Below are 22,331 nucleotides of genomic sequence, written 5' to 3'. Positions count from 1 at the left end.
ATGTATTGGCTGGAATGAATAGTTGGTTTAAATAGCTAATAGAATACCAAGGGACGCGAGGAGTATTTAACAATTATAAGTAAAAAAAATAATGATCCCTCGACTCCCTAGACTGATGTGTAATAATAACAGTCAGTAAAAGATCTAAAGCAAAAGTTAATGGGCACGGGAAATAATTAACAATTACTATGCTCATGCAGTTTTTCATGACATACACGTTAACCACCATCCCATAATGATTATGACTCTTTTTATCTCACCCTAATTATTCTGATTTAAATATGACTGTTTCAGATTTTATCACAAATAAGTCAAGTAAAGAAAAATGCCACGTAAGCATCAAAGATTCCATCAGGATTTAATATCAGAACTTTACTTATACCAGATTTTAACAGTCATCAGAATATGGCTTCTGTACTTAACAAGTGAATATTTTTTCTGTGATTCATCATACAAATACTGACTTATTTTCTTCAGAGTTTAATCATCAGAACTCCCATCAGAACTTGTCCTCAGAAATTATGCAACTGACGCTTAACTGTTTGTCAAAAACAACTTAATCACCACAGTAATTTTCATCATTCATATAGAGTGAAAGTGTGTGCATTCAGCAAGACATCAGATAAAGATTAAAGTCTGATATACTTCAGTATATCTTAGAAATAAGGCATAACTCAGAAAAATGCTTAAAATTTGTCATCAGTCATGATGTCTACTATAGAACAAATTTATGCATGAGTCCACCTCAACTGTTTGTGCTCATTTTATGCATCTTTTGAAATTCCTTTTTACAGTGGCTTCTCAGTGTAAGTGAGTCACGACTGCTTATCAGAATTTATGCTGTTATTAGAGTATTTCTCCAGTAATCATAGAGTGTGAAAAGTCACCAAGAAAATTTTACTTTTCTAATGCATATTACTTAATACAAGCAATGCACTTGGGTCTTTCCTTCCACATTTTTACTCTAGATCTCAAAGGAGTACCTGAATTTTATTCTTTTATTTTCTTTTCTTTTGATAAGTGAGGCTTATCAACACTTAGTTCATTCTTAAGATTTACTGACATCAGAATTTGACAGATAAGAAACAAGAATGTAGTTTGTGACTTAGTAATAAGATACACAAAGTAAAGTTGACTAAGCTCAATATCAGAATCTGCTTGTGTTAATGAGTTTTCACATAAACAACTAATTCAAACATATGATTTCTAGTATATTAAAGACTACTAGGTCAGCATCTAGTACAGTTATCCTCATTGGATTGAATAGTCACATAACATTCAAAACACTTATCAGAGTATATAAATCCACATCATATAACAATCAGCATTTAATGGATTTCAAATTAAGCACAGATTACATAGAGATAATACAATCTTTAAACACTGATCATAAAGTCTGATGCATGAGAACAAAAACTAAGCAGATTTAGAGAAAGAACCTGAAACCATTCCAAGTTCATTTACCAATCTTATAAAAGTAGCTTCATATAGTGGTTTTGTGAAGATATCTGCTAGCTGTTGATTTGTTGGAACAAAATGCAATTCCATTGTACCTTCATCCACATGTTCCCTTATGAAATGGTAACTTATGCTGATGTGCTTTGACATCGAGTGTTGAACTGGATTACCTGCCATAGCATTAGCACTTTGATTATCACAGTAAATAGGGATATTAGAAAATTCTAACTCATAATCCAGTAACTGATTCTTCATCCAAAGAATTTGTGCACAACATCTTCCTGCAGCAATATATTCTGCTTCTACAGTTGATGTGGAAATTGACTTTTATTTCTTGCTAAACCAAGAAACCAATCTGCCTCCAAGAAATTGGCATCTTCCACTAGTGCTTTTCCTGTCAATTTTGCATCCTGCAAAATCTGCATCTGAGTAACCAATTAGCTTAAAATCTGATTCCCTAGGATACCACAATCCTAGATCAGCTGTACCCTTAAGGTACCTGAAAATTCTTTTCACAGCTATTAAGTGAGGTTCTCTTGGATCAGCCTGAAATCTTGCAAAAAGACAGGTAGCATACATGATATCAGGTCTACTAGCAGTTAGATAGAGTAAAGAGCCAATCATACCTCTGTAGTTAGTAATATCTACTGATTTACCAATATCCTTATCTAACTTGGTTGAAGTGGCCATGGGAGTGGATGCAGTTGAACAATCTTTCATTCCAAATTTCTTCAGTAGATTTCTGGTGTACTTGGATTGACGGATAAAAGTGTCTTCTTCAGTTTGCTTAACTTGAAGGCCCAGAAAATAGCTGAGTTCTCCCATCATACTTATTTGATATCTTGACTGCATCAGTCTTGCAAACTTCTCACACTTTTTGGAATTAGTAGAACCAAATATGATATCATCAACATATATCTGTACCAAAAGTAAGTCCTTTCCATGGTTGAGGTAGAATAAAGTCTTGTCAATTCTGCCTCTGTGAAATCCACTTTTCAGAAGGAATTGAGCTAAAGTCTCATACCATGCTCTTGGAGCTTGCTTAAGGCCATAAAGTGCTTTGTCAAGCCTATAGACATGATTGGGAAATTTAGGATCTACAAAGCCTGGAGGCTGTTCAACACATACCTCTTCTTCCAATTCTCCATTGAGAAAAGCACTTTTCACATTCATTTGAAAGACTTTAAACTTCTTGTGAGCAGCATAAGCCAAAAAGATCCTTATGGCTTCTAATCTAGCAACTGGTGCAAATGTTTCATCATAATCAATACCCTCCTGTTGAGAGTAGCCCTTAGCAACCAGTCTTGCTTTATTCCTTGTAATTATGCCATCACTGTCAATTTTGTTTCTGAACACCCATTTTGTACCTACAACTGATCTGTTCTTTGGACTTGGTACTAGGGTCCAGACTTTATTTCTTTCAAATTCATATAACTCTTCCTGTATTGCTTGCACCCAATCAGCATCTTGAAGAGCTTCTTCCACTTTCTTTGGCTCAGTCTGAGATAGAAAAGAATGATAGAGACATTCATTTGAAGTTGCAGTTCTAGTTCTGACACCTGCTTCAGGATCTCCAATGATTAAATCAGGTGTATGTGCTTTAGTCTACTTCCTTGCAGATGGAAGTTGATCTCTAGAACTGGATCCTCCCCCATGATCCATGATGTCTCCATCAGCATCTTCTGATACTCCCCCTGTAGTTATGCTCTTTGAGACTTCAGAATTTGAATTTAATTTTTCAGGAGTTGAAGAATCGGAGCTTCCATAATTATCAGAGTTTGGCTCATCAGAACTAGATGAATCAAAATTTGAAGAGCCAGTGACAGGTTCTGATACTTCTCGAGAGTCTTGAGATATGGTAGGATCTTCAGCTTGCTTCCCCTGGACAGGTGCATTTTCCTTTGGAGTTATTACCACAGTTTCAATAACATCAGAACTTAATCCATCAGAACTTACAGGATCAGAATTTAAATCTTCATTCTCAAATCTCAGCTGATCATGATCATCAAAATCTTCAAGTCCAGTAATCTTTTTATCATCAAAAGAGAAATTGATAGATTCCATGACAACTCTTGTTCTTAAATTGTAGACTCCGAAGGCTTTTTTGGAAAGTGGATATCCAACAAAAATTCCTTCATCAGCTTTTAGATCAAATTTTGATAGCTGCTCAGGATGAGTCTTCAGAACAAAACACTTACAACCAAATACATGAAAGTATTTCAGATTTACCTTCTTCTTCTTCACCATTTCATATGGTGTTTTTCCATGCTTGTTTATGAGTGTAGCATTTTGTGTAAAATAAGCAGTCTGCACAGCTTCAACCCAAAAATAGGTTGGTAGCTTTGCTTCATCAAGCATTGTTCGTGCAGCTTCAATGAGAGTTCTGTTCTTTCTTTCTACAACTCCATTTTGATGTGGAGTTCCAGGTGCAGAAAATTCGTGTTTGATTCCATGATCTTTGTAGAACTCTTCCATGATTGAATTCTTGAACTCAGTGCCATTATCACTCCTTATGATTTTAACAGAATCTTTGATCAATATATCCAGCTGTCTGACATGATCCGTTAGGGTAGATGCAGTTTCAATCTTCTTGTGCAAGAAGTACACCCATGTGTACCTTATGAACTCATCCACTATAACCATAGCATATTTCTTCTTTACAATAGACATGACATTGACTGGACCAAATAGATCAACATGCAGTAGGTGATAAGGCTCAAGAATTGATGACTCAGTTTTGCTCTTGAAGGAAGATTTTCTTTGTTTTGCCTTCTGACATGAATCACAGAGGCCATCAGGAGCAAATACTGTTTTTGGTAGTCCCCTCACAAGATCTTTCTTTACAAGCTCATTTATATTGGTGAAATTTAAATGAGAGAGTTTCTTGTGCCAATTCCAGCTTTCTTCAATTGATGCTCTACTCAACAGACAGATTACAGAACCATCAGTACTTGTTGAAAGTCTGGCTTTATTAATGTTACCATGCCTGTATCCTTTCAGAACCACTTTGCCTATTGAAATACTTATAATTTCACAGTGTTTTTCAAAGAAATCCACATGATAACCTATGTCACAGATTTGACTTATACTTAACAGATTGTGTTTAAGTCCAGAGACTAGAGCTACTGTTTCGATGATGACATTCCCAAGATTGATCTTGCCATATCCCAGAGTTTTCCCAATGTTGCCATCTCCATAAGAAACTCCTGGGCCAGCTTTCTCCACAAAGTCTGATAGCAGGGCTTTATTTCCAGTCATATGTCCTGAACATCCACTGTCCAGGACTAGGATGTTCTTCCTGTTACCCTGCAATCACAAAGACCACTAAAGGTTAGTTTTAAGGACCCAGACTTGCTTGGATCCTTTGGCCTTTTAAGTTTGTTAACATTTGCAGCGGATTTAACATCAGAGTTTATGCTAACATTTTTCTTATCAGATTTTACAGTATCATACTTTGCATCATGCTTTACACTAGAAGGAATTAAAGTAACTTTCTTCAAAGAAGGTTTTATCTGATAATAATCATAGTACAAACTATGATATTCCTTACAAGTATAAATGGAATGTCATATACTACCACAATGAAAACAAGGATTTTGTGGCTTAAACCTAACAGATTGAATCTTAACTCCTGATTTAGAAGGTAAGGAGTTTATATTCTTATTCTTCCTGCAAAAAGAAGCCAGATGGTTCGAGTTTCCATAGTTATAGCATTTCTTTCTAGGAGAATTAGGAATAGGCATATAATTGTTGCTTTTATTCACACCTTCCTTTCCATTCATATTTTTTCTAGCTGCCTTTACCTTGTTTACACTGGTAATCTCTTTCAGCTTATGTTTAAGCCGCTTCTTTGTCATTAAGCCTATGTTAACTTCAGTTGGTTTATCCTGTTCTAATTTTTCAGAAGTTGACTCTGCTATCACTTTTGTCTCAATATCTTTCATCTTTTCAGAATCAGACTTTACAGTTTTAGCTACAAATTTAACAGGATTTACCTTTGGCTTAGTAGTCTGTTTAATAATTGGCTTAACTTGTTCAGTTCCTTTTTCACTTTTCTCATGTCCATAACCTAAGCCCTCTTTCCAGTTTCCACTACTTAGTATATCCTGAGTTGCTCTGCCAGAGTTAGTCCAAGTCCTGATAATCTCTCTCTCCTTTTCTAACTCAGTTTTTAGATATTTATTCATTTTTAGCACTTCATCTCTCACATAGAAAGCATCATCTCTATTCTTCGAGTTTGATGGAACATAACTAACTCTTTTTCTAAATAATCTTTCCTCTTTTTAAAGGCAAGATTTTCAGAAGTTAATCTTTCACATGTTAAAGTTTGATCTCTATAGCTAATAAACATGGTTTTAAGATATAATCTCAACTCAGTAATATCATCAGTATGAAAGACATAGTTTTCCTCATCTTTAGAATCTGAGGAGTCTGTCCAGCTTTTCTTCTTTGTGACAAGAGCCTTGCCTTTGTCACTCTTTCCTTTCTTGCAGTCAGGAGATATGTGGCCTTTCTCACCACAGTTATAGCATTTGATATTTGAGTAATCTTCTCTGTCAGACTTTCCTCCTTTGCCTTCAGATTTTCTGAAGCCCTTCTTATCAGAACTTTTACCTTTCCTGGAAAACTTCTTTCCTCTTCTGAATTTCCTGTATGCTATCTTTATGATACCTTTCACCATAAGAGCACACAACTTCATCATCTCTTCATCAACATCTACTTCAGGTAGACTTTCAGTTTCTGAATCATCATCATCAGAACTTGATGATTCTGAATTAGACTTTATGATGAGAGCTTTTCCTTTTCCTTTCTTTGAGATAACCACTTTTGGGGATTCCTTCTCTGTATTAAGAGCAACTGTTCTTGACTTTCTCCCATGTCTCTTGCTTCTTTGATCCATCTCAAGTTCATAAGTCTTGAGCATTCCATAAATTTCATCAAGAGTAGTTTCATCAAGAGCATATTTATCTCTTATAATAGTAGCTTTCAAATCCCAACTTTCAGGAAGAGCTAAAAGGAATTTTAGATTTGAATCTTCAATGTCATATTCCTTGTCCACCAGTGACAGATCATTCAAGAGTTTGACAAACCTGTCATATAAGTCAGTTAATGACTCATCACTTTTTGAGTCAAAGTGCTCATACTCTTGAATGAGTATAGTCCTCCTATTTTTCTTGATTGCATCAGTTCCCTGACACCTTATTTCCAAAGCATCCCATATCTCCTTTGCAGTCTTGCATTGTATTACCCTATTTGACATGACATTATCAATGGCACTATGCAACAAATGCCTTATCTTTGCATCCTTGGCAATAGATGAGATATCTTCAGCTGTGTATTCACTTTTCTCCTTTAGTATGGTCTTTGATGGCTGATCTGCAACTACAACAGAGAGCTTGGTTGACTTATGCGATCCTTCATTAATTCTGTCAAGGTATTCTGGATCTGTAGCTTCCAGAAACATAGCCATCTTCACTTTCTATATGGGATATTTAGACGGTCTCAGCATGGGAACCCTGATAGTCTCATATCGGCTATGGGTTTGAGTCTTTGGAGTTTCTTCAGTTTTAGCGGGCTTGGTTGGATTTTCTACTTCTTCAGACATGATTGTTTTGGATCTTTACTGTATGTGTGTTAACAGATAGGCTCTGATACCACTTGTTAGGTAACACAACACTGTAGTAGGGGTTTGAATACAGTGTAGATTACAATCAAATCGATTTAAAGCACAAGTAACAGAAAACAGATGTATTCGATATAATAATCTCTGTTACAATGGAACTGTTCTCTCTCAGTGATGAACAAATATCACGAGAGCTACTAGGTTACAATTATATGATCTTCTCGATGATCGTAACTCTTATAGAGTAAACATATGTCTGTGTTTATATAGACACACAGTTACAAGATAACTTCTAGTTGATATGGAATATAATTCTGTCTCCTAAAATATATCAACCAGATATCTTATAATTCTTCTAGTCCTCGAACTCTTTCCTTGCATATCTTCTTCTTGTATTAGTCTCTATCTTCTTTCCTGTAAATCAGATTCCTTCCTTAACTGTAAGTCCTCCAGTACTTAAGTTATGATATCCATCTTCTGATATTATCTTCTAATAATCAAAGTTCTGATATCCTTAAGTTCTGACTTCCAGTAAAACCTGATCCCAGTAAGAACTGATATTTCCCGTTAGTTAAGATCTGAGAACTAAACATGAAATATATTAGACATGACATCTCAAATATTTTCAACAGTAAAAGGGATGAGCAGAATCACCAAGGATAGACTATTTCTAAACATCAAGGTTGGCAGATTCTCCAGATTTAGGATTGGATTCTTGAATGGTTATTCATTAGCAGATAAACTCAAACTTGTAGAATCTCCAAGAGGAACACCAATCATAGAGGAACTGGAAGTGCTTGTAGAGTTAAAAGACCTCATTAGAAAAGAAACATGAAATCCTTGTGTATAAATGGTGTATTTCTGTCAGTTCTAATGTAATGTTCTATTATTCATTGTAGCTTGGGGTTAGTCTTGTTACCAGGCATAAATTTGTGATAAGCAATCTTCTCACAAATTGGGGGTGATTGTTGTCCAAGACATGCCTGCACTATAACAAGACTAAGTCAAATTGACAGCCCTAAGTAAGTTGTATGATAATCTAAGTTTATATTTTGTATTGTATTACTTGAGTATTTAAAAGTGTAAATAGATCATACTGGAGTATTTTTATGTAAACAGTCTCAAGCATAATAATAAACTCTGGAAGAAGATCATGAAGATCATGCCTCAGAGAAAGTGTGAAGAAGCTTGGAGTTGAATAAATCTGTTTTGAGAAAAACATTATAAGTCAAGAAATCTACAAGTCACGGATTAAGTCATATAGAGAATTCACTCGAGAACTCCAAAATGACTTATCGACTAGTCAAAAATAGCTTGTAGAGAAGTCTCAAAGATGCCGACAAGCCAAAATGAAGATGTGAAGATTGAAGATATCGACAAGTCATTTCTGCATTAGAGAACTTAGAGATATTGATAAGCCAGAATAAATATATGAAGATTAGAGATATCGACAAGTTAATTCTACATGCAAAGACTTGGAGACCTCGACAAGCCAAGCTCATTCGAGAACTCAGAGATCGCGACAAGTCAAGTTCACATTCGAGAACTCAGAAATCTCGACAAGTCAAGTTCACATTCGAGAACTCAAAGACTTCGATAAGTCAAAACTCTTATAGAGAACTAAGAGATCTCGATAAGTCATTATACTTATCGAGATGTCAGTTCTCTATAGTTCAAACTGGAGATCTCGATGAAAAACTCAAAGTACCAAATACAGACCAGTTAAAGAACCAAGATTATCAATCAACAAACAAATCAATCACTGATTTGAAAAGTCTACAAAAAGCAAATTGAAGAGTGCAAGATCAAAGGCCAAGATTCACTGACAAAGTAAAGTCATAGACATGCACGATTTGCAAAGATACACTAAGCCAGAAATAGAAAGTTTTAGTTAATTTAAAGTAGGGTTTAGTACATGCTATTGCATGCTGTGTAAAACCTGTGTTTAATATTTTATAAAGTAAACACTGGATGCTTTATTTTAGGAGTAACAATGAGATCTAAAAGTCTTGTAACTCTCTCAAGAAAAAAGCCAAGTTCTTTATCAACGAAGAACCCATAAATTTGTATCAAGACATACTTGATTTTAATATAAAATTAAGTGAGTTTTGAAGATAGTATGTTCATGTGCATGTTTTATTATTTCTGTTAAAACGCTTTATCTCTAAAAGCTAGATTACTTTGTTCACCATATTCATAACTGTTAGTCCCTTAACAATATAGCAAGAATTACAAAAGGGGGGTTGAATGGAATTCTTGAACCTTTTTCTTGAAATAAAAATGTTCAATCGATTATGGATATATTTGTTTTGATTAGCACAATGCGGAATGTAAACTTGAATGAATCAAAACATAAGTAATTAAAAACAAGAGTCTTTAAAAACTTTCAGGTGGATTTAAACAATTCCACCAGAGATATATATAATATATCGAGAGGACTCTGTGTGCTGAAATGCTCACAGCTACTTACAAAATAGAACTGCTGAGAATACAGGAAATGCTAGAGATTGTGAAAGGAATATGTCCTAAGTCCAATCATGTATTAGGATTTAGGAATAACTTTTTATGTAATCTGTTTTGATTTCATTGATATTAATAAAAGACTTGTTTTGTTTTTATTACGGGCTCTATCTATTTAAGTGTTTAAATAAGATATACCATAGTTTAGAGTAAAGCTTTTTATGGATTATGATGAGATCATAATAGTGAGACCTAAAAGATGATCACTCTAAACTTAAATAGTTCCTGATCATAGGATTACTAACTGGTAATTAATAATCCGCAAAGATCGGTACATACTATGCTTGCTTCATTATGAAGGATGTCTGTTCTCATAGACATTTGTGTGGTGATACTATAGCTAGTATGTAGGTGCTTATTATAGAATAAGTTCACTGAACATGACTCGCACAGCTGAACAACTGATGGAGTTCACTCACGTGTCAGCAGTTGTTCACATAGTGATAGTTGTACAAGTATCCTTAGACTTGAGGTCATCATAGTCATCTTGTGTACACTGAACTATGATTTGGTTTAGTTCTTAGTCTCCAGGGACAATTATTAGGGCTCTACTGGGTATAGGAATTTGTACACAAAGATAGTGTATGATCAAGAAAGGATCTACCCCTTCTAGTGAAGGAAGCGAATGTTCAAGGCTGATCCACTTATGCTAGTTCAGGAATCTCTGGCCAGAGTGAATGAAATTAGAAAGGAGTTTCTAATTTGCATAGAACTAAGCATAGTAAATGGTAAGCAAGTGATTAAATTAGATAGGCTTGACACAAGATACATGCCTTGTATCTAATCAGGACATTTTAGGGTAGAAGGAGTTTATTGTACGGTAACTATTCACTGAATAGGTTCTTGGTATTCTAAGCAGTGAATTCGTATTATCCGGATAGTCGCGATCTGCTGAGAAGTATCCCTCACGATGTAGAATAAATATGATTAATTAATTAATCATATTTAATAAATTAGAGAATTTATATAAATAATGATAAAATAGTTTTATTATTATTTATTTCTACTACCGGCTTAATATTGAACCTACAGGGTCACACCATAAAAAGAGAATGATTTAATGGTGGAGAAATTAATTAATAATGGCTGATAATTATTTATTTATGAAATAAATAATTAATTGGCAAATTTAATAATTGATTAAATGAGATTTAATTGATTATAAATTAATTAAGAAAAGTTCTTAATATTATTAATTAAGAATTTAATTTTGGAAATTAAATCAAGAGAGAGAATTATTTTATGAAGAACTTTTCTTAATTAATTTATAATCAATTAAGAAAAAGGATTAATAATTAAAAGGTGTTTTATTTATTAATGAGAATAATAAATGGGTTAATAATAATAATATTTTATGGGAAAATTTCAGCTGAAAATTTTCCCTATAAATATACTATTACAAACCTTATTTTTATTTTAACCCGAACCAGAACCCAAAAGTTTTTAGAAAACCTAGTTCTCTCCACCTCCTCCTCCTCCTTAACGTCGTTTTCTTGGTGGATACCGGTAGAGTGCTTCACGTTTGAGGAGCAGCTGCTAAGGATCTCCGATCGTTGCTTTTGGATCGCTATTAAAGGTTAGTAATCAATTCATATGTTTTAATCATGATTTATATGCTTTTATTTGGATTTTATATGTGTAAAAGTGTTTTACCATGCCTCCGTTGCAATTAAAACCCAACGTTGGTATCAGAGCATAGGTTGTATACATATAGATCTGTGGTAAAAATTTCAGAATTTTATGTGCTTGTATGAATTAATTATGATTTTTACAAGTTATATCATGAATTAATTTTGTCTGATGAGAAATCGTTTCTCAGAATAATTTTGAATATTGATCTGGGTTCTACAAGTGTTTTAGATCGTCTTGGTATTTTTCTTATATTGTTATGATGTATAGATTTTTTATTATGAATTTTTGAAGTTCTTGCTATTAAATTCGTAATTAAATAATCATATATATATATAAATTGTAAGTATATATATATTATGCATCTGCTGCTGTTTGTCTGCTGTTGTTTGTGTGATGCACGGAAAGAAAGAAAAAAAGGCAGGCACGAAGTTCGAGAAAAGATGTCAGGCGGCGGCGAATCGCAAGAAGGGCGAAGGACCGCGTGTCTGTAGTGCGCGCGTGGGGTACACGCGCCCTTGTACCATGCGCGGCGCGTGGCAGACACGCGCTGGTCAATGTGCTGATGTCATCAGATGACGTCATGCTGACGTCAGCGTAGGGTCGTAGGCGCGTGTAGCGCGTGGGGCGCGTGGGCGGTGTTCTGACACGCGCCTGACAGCGCGTGTGCGCATGGCCGCGCGTGGGGTACCTTGTTTCGGCGTGTGAGGGCGCGTGCCAGCTCAGAATTGGGTGTTTTTGGTGCCATTGGATTCGTCTTTTCGAGACGCTTCTAATGGTATATTATATGATATTTTATAAAATTGTTTCGAACTGTTTATTGCTAACAGAAGTGTTTTAAAACTTTTTTTGACTATTTTAATAGCTTTTAAATGCTTCATGTGATACATAGAGATGTATAATGCTTAGACCAATATGCTAGATGATGTAACATGCCTACCTTGATGTTTATTCATGTTGATATATGTGATATATGCTTAGTTTATCATGCGATGATAGATTTAGGTGAACTTAAATGAACATAAGGCGTTTGTTAGACAACCTAGTATAGTGAAATTGTTTCATAACCTTAATAATAATATTATGAATACAATCATGAGATTCTTGTGTTTATGAAACACGTAATTGAATATGAATTTTTGATATGAGAGAAAGGATGATTCTGTCAACAACAGATTTCTATCTGTAAGAAAGGTTATTAAGTGACGCCTCTTGACAATGCTCCACCCGATCTGGGAATCATCTGATTATTGATTAATGATTTGAAATATTTAATTTAAAAGGAAGAATCTCTTTATAATATGATTATGATTGTAACGTAATATAATCCCTCTAAAATTAAATAATATCAAGTAGTAATTGGCCAATGACACAACGGGCTTGTGTCGGTCATAACCTTCCAACATGATAGAAAAGTAGTTCTTATTTTTGAATCATTGTCGGTTCGTGCTAAAGCCGAGGGCTTTGATTTCGAAATAAAAAATACTTGTCTATTACATAGAGATGTGTACATTGAATTAGAATCTAAAGGTCGGTACATGCCACAGCCGTGGGCCGTTGGAGACTGATTCAATTGTACGGAATGTTGGGTTAGACTTGACTTATAATATTGAGTTTGTCGTGCCACAGCCGTGACTCAATAATTCAAGAGGCTAAAGTTTGATTACATAGTCATCTTGTGTACACTGAACTATGCTTTGGTTTAGTTCTTAGTCTCCGGGGACAATTATTAGGGCTCTACTGGGTATAGAAATTTGTACACAAAGATAGTGTATGATCAATAAAGGATCTACCCCTTCCAGTGAAGGAAGCGAATGTTCAAGGCTGATCCACTTATGCTAGTTCAGGAATCTCTGGCCAGAGTGAATGAAATTAGAAATAAGTTTCTAATTTTCATAGAACTAAGCATAGTAAATGGTAAGCAAGTGATTAAATTAGATAGGCTTGACACAAGATCCATGCCTTGTATTTAATCAGGATATTGTAGGGTAGAAGGAGTTTATTGTACGGTAACTATTCACTGAATAGGTTCTTGGTATTCTAAGCAGTGAATTCGTATTATCCGGATAGTCGCGATATGCTGAGAAGTATCCCTCATGATGTAGAATAAATATGATTAATTAATTAATCATATTTAATAAATTAGAGAATTTATATAAATAATGATAAAATAGTTTTATTATTATTTATTTCTACTACCGGCTTAATATTGAACCTACAGGGTCACACCATAAAAAGAGAATGATTTAATGGTGAAGAAATTAATTAATAATGGCTGATAATTATTTATTTATGAAATAAATAATTAATTGGCAAATTTAATAATTGATTAAATGAGATTTAATTGATTATAAATTAATTAAGAAAAGTTCTTAATATTATTAATTAAGAATTTAATTTTGGAAATTAAATCAAGAGAGAATTATTTCTAAAGTATTTAGAAAAAGGATTAATAATTAAAAGGTGTTTTAATTATTAATGAGAATAATAAATGGGTTAATAATAATAATATTTTATGGGAAAATTTCAGCTGAAAATTTTGCCTATAAATATACTATTACAAACCCTATTTTTATTCTAACCCGAACCAGAACCCAAAAGTTTTTAGAAAATCTAATTCTCTCCACCTCTTCCTCCTCCTTAACGTCATTTTCTTGGTGGATACCGGTGGAGTGCTTCACGTTTGAGGAGCAGCTGCTAAGGATCTCCGATCGTTGCTTTCGGATCGCTATTAAAGGTTAGTAATCGATTCATATGTTTTAATCACGATTTATATGCTTTTATTTGGATTTATATGTGTAAAAGTGTTTTACCATGCCTCCGCTGTGATTAAAATCCAACAGATTGTGCTTACAAAGATTTCTCTGTTTTTATGTTTCTCAGTTATATCAGTTATTTTTCTATTTGCTACTCTCTTGGTTTATATATTACCAAGATTACAAAGTCAAAAGAACTGAACAAATATAAAATCTAACAGTCTTGATCTTTGCTGTTTTTCGTCCTCTATTACCCAGTTAATGGGCTTCCACAGTGTGTTTGTATCCAACTCGACGGCTGTGTGTCAGCTTTCACTGTTCAATTGATGTTTGAATCTTGATATGATCATCCGTCGACTTTCAGATCATCCGTCGATGACTTAATTGATCATCCGTCGATTGCTATGTTAAACATCCGTTGATAGTCATTTGATCATCTGTCGAAGCTTTGTTAATCATCCGTCGGTAGCTATTTTGGCACTTGACTTCATTTCACTTATACAGAATTACAAGACATTGCTTATGTACAGTTAATCAACCTATTCTGCATATCTAGTTAAAGTCAACATGACTTATATGCTACTACAGATTCTATACAAAGGTGCATACATCACTGTGCTACAAACTTATTATTACATAAGCTACTCACTTGATGGATAATAAGTTAATCATCCGTCGGGACTATACTGAGTTATCCGTCGGGACTAAAACTCTTATCCGTCGAGTGCTACATAATTTCACTAAGTAAAATCTACTTAGACATTTTGTTTAAGTGATCATCAAGTACACAACATATTCACAACAATCTCCCCCAATTTATGTCTACTGGAATTGTAGCCATAAATTACGAGACACTTGATGATTACAAAATATCCTTAACATATATCTTTAAAGATAAGTAGATAAAACTGAAAGTGCTTCAATTTAAACAAAATGTACAAGGTTTGGCTCACAGTCAGTTCAAGATGCTCCTCTAGCCTGAGCAGATTTTTCTAGTTTCTTGAAGGTCTGGATCTTCTTCCAAGCTTTCTGTTGTTTTCTTCAATTTGATTCTAGAGCTGCCTGTGGAATTCTAATTCATCAGATTCTGAGAGATCTAACATTTCTTGCATCTCCAAGAGATTCTCATTGCTAGAGATACTCAATTGGTCTTCTAATCTGAAGAATCTTCTCACACCCTTGTCATCTATGAATTCCATCAGCCAGTAGGGCCTTAGATGCACTCTTCTCCCTGTATATGGGATGATAAGAGTCTTGGGAAGTGCATCTTTGGCTCTAACACTCCTTAGCTCTTCAATCTTCTTCAATACTAATCTTCTTGCAGTTACATTGAACCCAAAGTTTTTCTTGAAGGATGAATAGACTTTGATCAACACAGCTTGGCTTTCTTGAAGTATCCTGTGAAGAGGCCACTGAATCTCCCTTCCTCCTTTGTACTTGAACACCAACCTTTCAGGTAGGTTTCTCTATGCATCAATTGCCCTTACCTCATCCAGCTCCTTCAGATAAAGGTTTAGATCTGAGAATTCTTTGATGTCACATAAGTACAAGTAGTCTCCCCTGTTGACCTTGGGTTGAGCTTTGACTACTGACTTGGATTTGAGAGGTGACAACTTCACTTTCTTGACTGCCCTTGACTTTGTCCTTCTTGGCTTAGTAAGAATTGGCAAGTTGAAGTCAGGAATTGGTAATTTATCCCACTCTATTGGCTCATCCTTTGGCACAATAGGCTCTCCATGTATGTTCCTGTAGGGGTCCACCACCCTTATATTTTCAAATACCACAGAGGGCTTTGATGATTGAGTTTTAGCTTGAGTGGATTCCTTAGGAAATTGATCTTCCAATTCCTTGTCAACAACATCCAATTTCCTTTTTGTTCTTTTAGCCAGTTCTTTCTTTCTTGGGGATTTCTTCTGTTCTTCAATCTTCTTCTTTGATTCAGTAGCTTGAGATGGTTGAGAGGGAATTTGTTGAGAAGAATTCACAGCCTGTAGCTTGGCCAAGATAGCAAACTGTTCTTTCTTTTATTTAGACTTCTTTGCATCTAGAGCAGCTTGCCTCTTTTCCTGCTTCAATCTGGCTTTTTCTTCTTCCTTTGCATGAGAAAATTGTAGATGTCCAGCTACCATACAAATTTCCTTCCCATTTCTGAATATCTTTGCAATTCTCTTTCTTGAGGATGAATCAGCTAGATCTTTGTAGAAGACAATAGATCTTGACAGAAGCTTCTTTTCATCAGGCTTGGGTGTCTCATACACAGTATCCATAGGGTTCTTCAAAGATGACTTTGGATAGTTTGCCCTTGGTTTAAGAATTATCTCAACCTTTGTAGTGTTGATGCAGGAAGATTTTCCTTTCTCCAGATAGTTCATGCTCATCTCATTCACACTGATTGGCTTCACATGAGAGTGATGGATGGCTGACTGAACTGGTTCCTTGACTAATTCAAACCTTTTCTGTAATATCCCATATTTTTAAATATTATTATTATAATTATTTGGAATTATTATGTGATTTTTATGTGAATTTTTGGTGAATTATCTGATAAGTGGAATTGATGTTTGGGTGTTTAGATGTGATATTATTTGAGTATTTTAATTTTTATGTGCCCATAATAAAATATAGATGATTGTGATATTTTCTGGTAATTTTTGGACTGTTAGATGATTTTATAATGATTTATGAATTATTAATTATTTTCTGAATAATTACCAAAATTATTTTATAAAGCCGGGAATCGTCCAACTTCAGCCGTTTTTGCGTTTTTACAACCCGAAACTCTTCCGAAAACTCCTTCCTAACCTAATCTGGTAATTCCGGACATTTTCCGTTTTTTGACTTTTTCGATCCGGATTACGGTTTGACCGTATGAGGCCCGGTGCAAAATTTTTGATACGCAAATCATTTTATAGATCGATAAAAATCCATATTTCCAAAAAGGCGAGACATTATCTTCTTATTTTTGTATAAAGTATTTTACAGGAAGTTCTATTTTGATAATTATCCAAATCTAATATTAAATTATATCGTTATATAGTTACTTAGCGGCTAAGTAATGTATTTTCGGATCCGATATGATCCAATGTGATACTTGTTACGTGTTTAAATTGCATTTATACGAATCGATCCGTAATTTGGATGCGTGTTTATTTGCGTCCTTATCGAGGTATTTGTTTTATCTCGTTTATGTGCATTTGAATGTATTTTATACATGTTCGGGTTTTTCGGTAAATATAAGTATCGATTTTGTTTTCGAAAATAAGCGGACCGGGACCCCGCCGGGACATCAAAGCCCACGAAATTCACGTTTTTATTTTTAGAGAATTACTCGTATTTCAATTATCCCGTATTGTTGGATTTCTGAATTATTCGTGAATTTTGGAAAATTTCGATACAAAATTTATATTTTATCGCTTTTAAAATTAGTTCCCGTAATTAGTATTTTAGGCCTAATTATGTTAATTAGGGGATAAAAACACCATTTGATGATTTTAGAGTATTATCTTTTGCTGATAATATAAATAGGCCCACATTTATTTTATTTTATTTTTATAAAAATCATAAAATTAGTAGATAATACCAATAAACCTTATCATTTCCCTGTTCTTGTTCTTGAACCCTCCCAAAGATCAAATGGATCATTGAAGGTGATGGGGATCTTCGTTTTTCACGCTCAGATATCCTAAGCGAAGCTCGTAATACCTATAATCTAATTCCATTATTAGTTGTACCTAAGGGTAACCGAATTTATAATTTCGATTTTGAGTATAATCGATTAGATTGGGACTATGAATTATGTTGATTGTCAGTCATTTTTGATAGTATTAATAGCTTTTCCAGGTTGTTTACCACCGATTTATTCATAGTTATTGATTGTTTTTGTGCGATTATGTATGAGTCGAGTTCCTGGGTTTGATAGTTTTTATTTTTGATTTCTGGAATTCATTGGATTGTTATTGTTGTTTATAATCACGTAGTTAGATTGGATATTCGACAAGCTTCGATTTGATTCATTATACGACTGATTTGGTTTAGGATTTATCGATTTCAGTTTTTCCGATGTGCTCATCGGAGAACTCGAAATTTTGGCCGGAATTGACTGTGTGTTGGGTGTTTTTGGTTGTGTTGATCTTGTTTAAGTTGCTGGTAAAGTTTATAGCAGAAAGGGAGCAAAGATTCAGATCTCTGGGCTGTGTTTCGGTGCAAACCGCGACTCGTCGGAATCCGGCGAAGTCGCCGGTTTCTGGGTTAACCCCAGATTCCGGTCGATATTCGACCCGGGTCCGACGAATGTTCTTGATAACCCGATTGGGTCCAAGAACCGACCCGGTTTTGATTCATTTGCCTCCACATCAGTTCTCTAAAAACATGTTTCTGAATTTCTATTTTAAAATAATTCAAAAATTCTATTTTAATTTCTGAAAATTTATTTTTATTTTGAAATTCATTAATTTAATTCTGAAAATTTATTTTTAATTCCAAAAATAATTCCAAATTATTTAGTTAAATAATTTTAGTTGATAATTAATTATTTAATTAGTCAATTAATTTAAATATTAATTGATTAATTAATTTAATTAGTTATTAATTAATTTTAATTGATTATTTAATTAGATTTAATTATTTATTTTTGATTTAAAAATTCTGAAAAATAGTTTTGAGCTTTAAAATATTATTTTAAATTATTTTCTAGTCTCGATAATTTTTATAAAATTATTTTCGGGTGTTCGAGCACTATTATTTAGTTATTAAAAAAATTCGGAGATTGTTTTTATTCCGAAAAATGTTCAAAAATTCATAATAAATCAACCGTTCGTCCGTTTAATACGAAACGAACGCGTACAGACTCAGAAAAATATTCCGCTTTCAATAAAAATACTTTTGAGTCCTAATTTCTTTTGTATTGTAAGGTCGTTTGATTTGTAAATCATTCTGAGTCGATTATTGATCCATAAATTATATTTGAACTGTTTTAAATTCTTAAAGTACCGAGTCGAACCTTTTGGTGAACCGAGGCATGTGTGATATGAATTATGTGATACGTGAGTTATGTGATTACGTGTTATATGAATTATGTGTGTATGTAGATCAAGAGTCCTGTGATTGTCTGTTATATTTATGTGTGGGCTATCGTATGGGTAGAAGATAGGATTTTGACGTGCAGTTCGTTGAGTGATTATCGTTTGGGCGATTAAAGTTCTATATTTTAATTATAGATGCGGATCTTTCGAGTTGATCAGGACAAGACGTTGGGTAAAGAATGGGATGGAATTGTTGGATTTTAAACGCAGCGGGGGCGTGGAAAAACACTTTTACACATACAAAATCCAAATAAAAGCATATAAATCGTGAATAAAAATTCGAGAGATCGAATCTAACCTTTTAAAATAATTCGGAGACAACGATCAGAGATTCTTAGCAGTTGCTCCTCAAGTGTGAAGCACTCCACCGGTATCCACCAAGAAAACGATGTTAAGGAGGAGGAAGGAGGTGGAGAGAATTGGGTTTTCCAAACTTTTTGGGTTTTGTGTTGGTTGGAAAAAATTAGGGTCTATAATAGTGTATTTGTAGGCAAAATTTTCAGCTGAAATTTTCCCATAAATAATATTATTATTATCCCATTTATTATTCTCATTAATAATTAAAACACCTTTTAATTATTAATCCTTTTTCTAAACACTTTAGAAATAATTCGCTCTCTTGATTTAATTTCCAAAAATTAAATCCTTTAATTAATAATATTAAGAACTTTTCTTAATTAATTTATAATCAATTAAATCTCATTTAATCAATTATTAAATTTGCCAATTAATTATTTATTTCACAAATAAATAATTATTAGCCATTATTAATTAATTCCTCCACCATTAAATCATTCTCTTTTTATGGTGTGACCCTGTAGGTTCAATATTAAGCCGGTAGTAGAAATAAATAATAATAAAACTATTTTATCATTATTTATATAAATTCTCTAATTTATTAAATATGATTAATTAATTAATCACATTTATTCTACATCGTGAGTGATGTTTCTCAACATATCGCGACTATCCGGATAATATGAATTCACTGCTTAGAATACCAAGAACCTGTCAGTGAATAGTTACCGTACAATAAACTCCTTCTACCCTACAATGTCCTGATTAAATACAAGGCATGGATCTCATGTCAAGCCTATCTAATTTAATCACTTGCTTACCATTTATTATGCGTAGTTCTATGCAAATCAGAAACTCCTTTCTAATTTCATTTACTCTGGCCAGAGATTCCTGAACTAGCATAAGTGGATCAGCCTTGAACATTCGCTTCCTTCACTGGAAGGGGTAGATCCTTTATTGATCATACACTATCTTCGTGTACAAATTCCTATACCCAGAAGAGCCCTAATAATTATCCCTGGAGACTAAGAACTAAACCAAAGTATAGTTCAGTGTACACAAGATGACTATGATGACCTCAAGTCTAAGGATACTTGTACAACTATCACTAAGCGAACAACTGCTGACACGTGAGTGAACTCCATTAGTTGTTCAGCTGGGCGAGTCATGTTCAGTGAACTTATTCTATAATAAGCACCTACATACTAGCTATAGTGTCACCACATAAATGTCTATGAGAACGGACATCCTTCATAATGAAGCAAGCATAGTATGTACCGATCTTTGCGGATTATTAATTACCAGTTAGTAATCCTATGACCAGGAACTATTTAAGTTTAGAGTTATCATCTTTTTAGGTCTCACTATTATGATCTCATCATAATCCATAAAAAGCTTTACTCTAAACTATGGTATATCTTATTTAAACACTTAAATAGATAAAGCCCGTAAAAAACAAAACAAGTCTTTATTAATATCAATGAAATCAAAACATATTACATAAAAGTTATTCCTAAATCCTAATACACGATTGGACTTAGGACATATTCCTTTCAATCTCCCACTTGTACTAAAGCCAATCACTCTGGTATCTAATACCCATCTTGACGATCAAAGTGACTTTCATAAAGTAGCTTTATGAGTGGGTCTGCTATGTTGTTATGTGTGTCAACTCTAATTCAATACAATATAAGAAATGTTACCGCGCTCCCACTAACCCTTTTGTAGACCCATGGTTCATCTTTGTTTTTGATAAAATCAAACTCTTTGATTGTCTCATCAAAACGAATATTCCATCTTTCGAGAAGCTTGCTTTAAACCACTTATGGTTCGCAGTAGCTTACACACTAGGTTTTCATTTCTCTTGGAAAGAAAACCATCTGGCTAATTGCCAGATCTCATAGTCGTAGTAAGCAACAATCGCAAGCAAAATCCGAACTGATTTTAACAGGGCTACAGGTAAAAAGTTTCATCAAAGTCAATCCATTGCCTTTGTTTGAATCCTTTTTCCAAAAGCCTGGCCTTAAAGGTCTCCACCTGGCCATCTGTTATAATCTATCTTTTGTATAACGTATACATAGATTCCATTCTGGATTTCATGGCACTATGCCATTTCTCTGAGTCAACACTACTCATAGCCTCATTATAGGTCACAGGGTCGTCAACATCAATGATCGACAACTCATTGTCATTCTCAATGACAAGGCCATAATACCTCTCAGGTTGGCGAGACACTCTCCCTGATCTATGAATGGGCTGTTCCACAAAAGGTTGTTCAGTCAGAACAGGTGTTTCCACTTGAACCGTAGTAGTTTGTGCTTCTTGAACTTCATCAAGTTCAATTTTGCTCCCACTGTTTCCTTCAAGGATAAACTCCTTTTCCAAGAAGGTAGCATGTCTGGAGACAAACACCCGATGATCGGTGTAAAAGTAATACCCTAAAGTCTCTTTAGGATATCCCACAAAACTATATTTTACGGATCGATATTCCAGCTTATCTGGGTCAACTTACTTGACATAAGCTGGACATCCCCAAATCTTAACGTGTTTAAGACTCGGTTTCCTTTCTTTTCCATATCTCATATGGAGTTTGAGGAACAGATTTGGAAGGCACCTTATTCAGTAAATATGGTGAGGTTTCCAATGCATAACCCTATAGGAATACTGGAAGATTTGCATAGCTCATCATGGACCGAACTATGTCTAACAAAGTTCGATTTCTCCTTTCAGATACCAATCTAGAGGAGTCCACTAGGAGACTATACCATTTACTTTGAGATAATCCAGAAACTCTCCATTAAAGTATTCATCACCTCGATCTGATCGAAGAGTTATAATACTATGTTTGGTTGTTTCTTCACTTCATACTTATATTCTTTGAACTTTTCAAAGGCCTCAGACTTGTATTTCATCAAACACATATCCGAATCTAGATCTATCATCTATGAAAGTAATGAAGTATGAAAA

This window comes from Apium graveolens, chromosome 9, assembly GCF_009905375.1.
Source record: "Apium graveolens cultivar Ventura chromosome 9, ASM990537v1, whole genome shotgun sequence".
NCBI lineage: Eukaryota > Viridiplantae > Streptophyta > Magnoliopsida > Apiales > Apiaceae > Apium > Apium graveolens.
The sequence above is the reverse complement of the archived record's forward strand: the minus strand, read 5'-3'. Positions refer to the sequence as shown.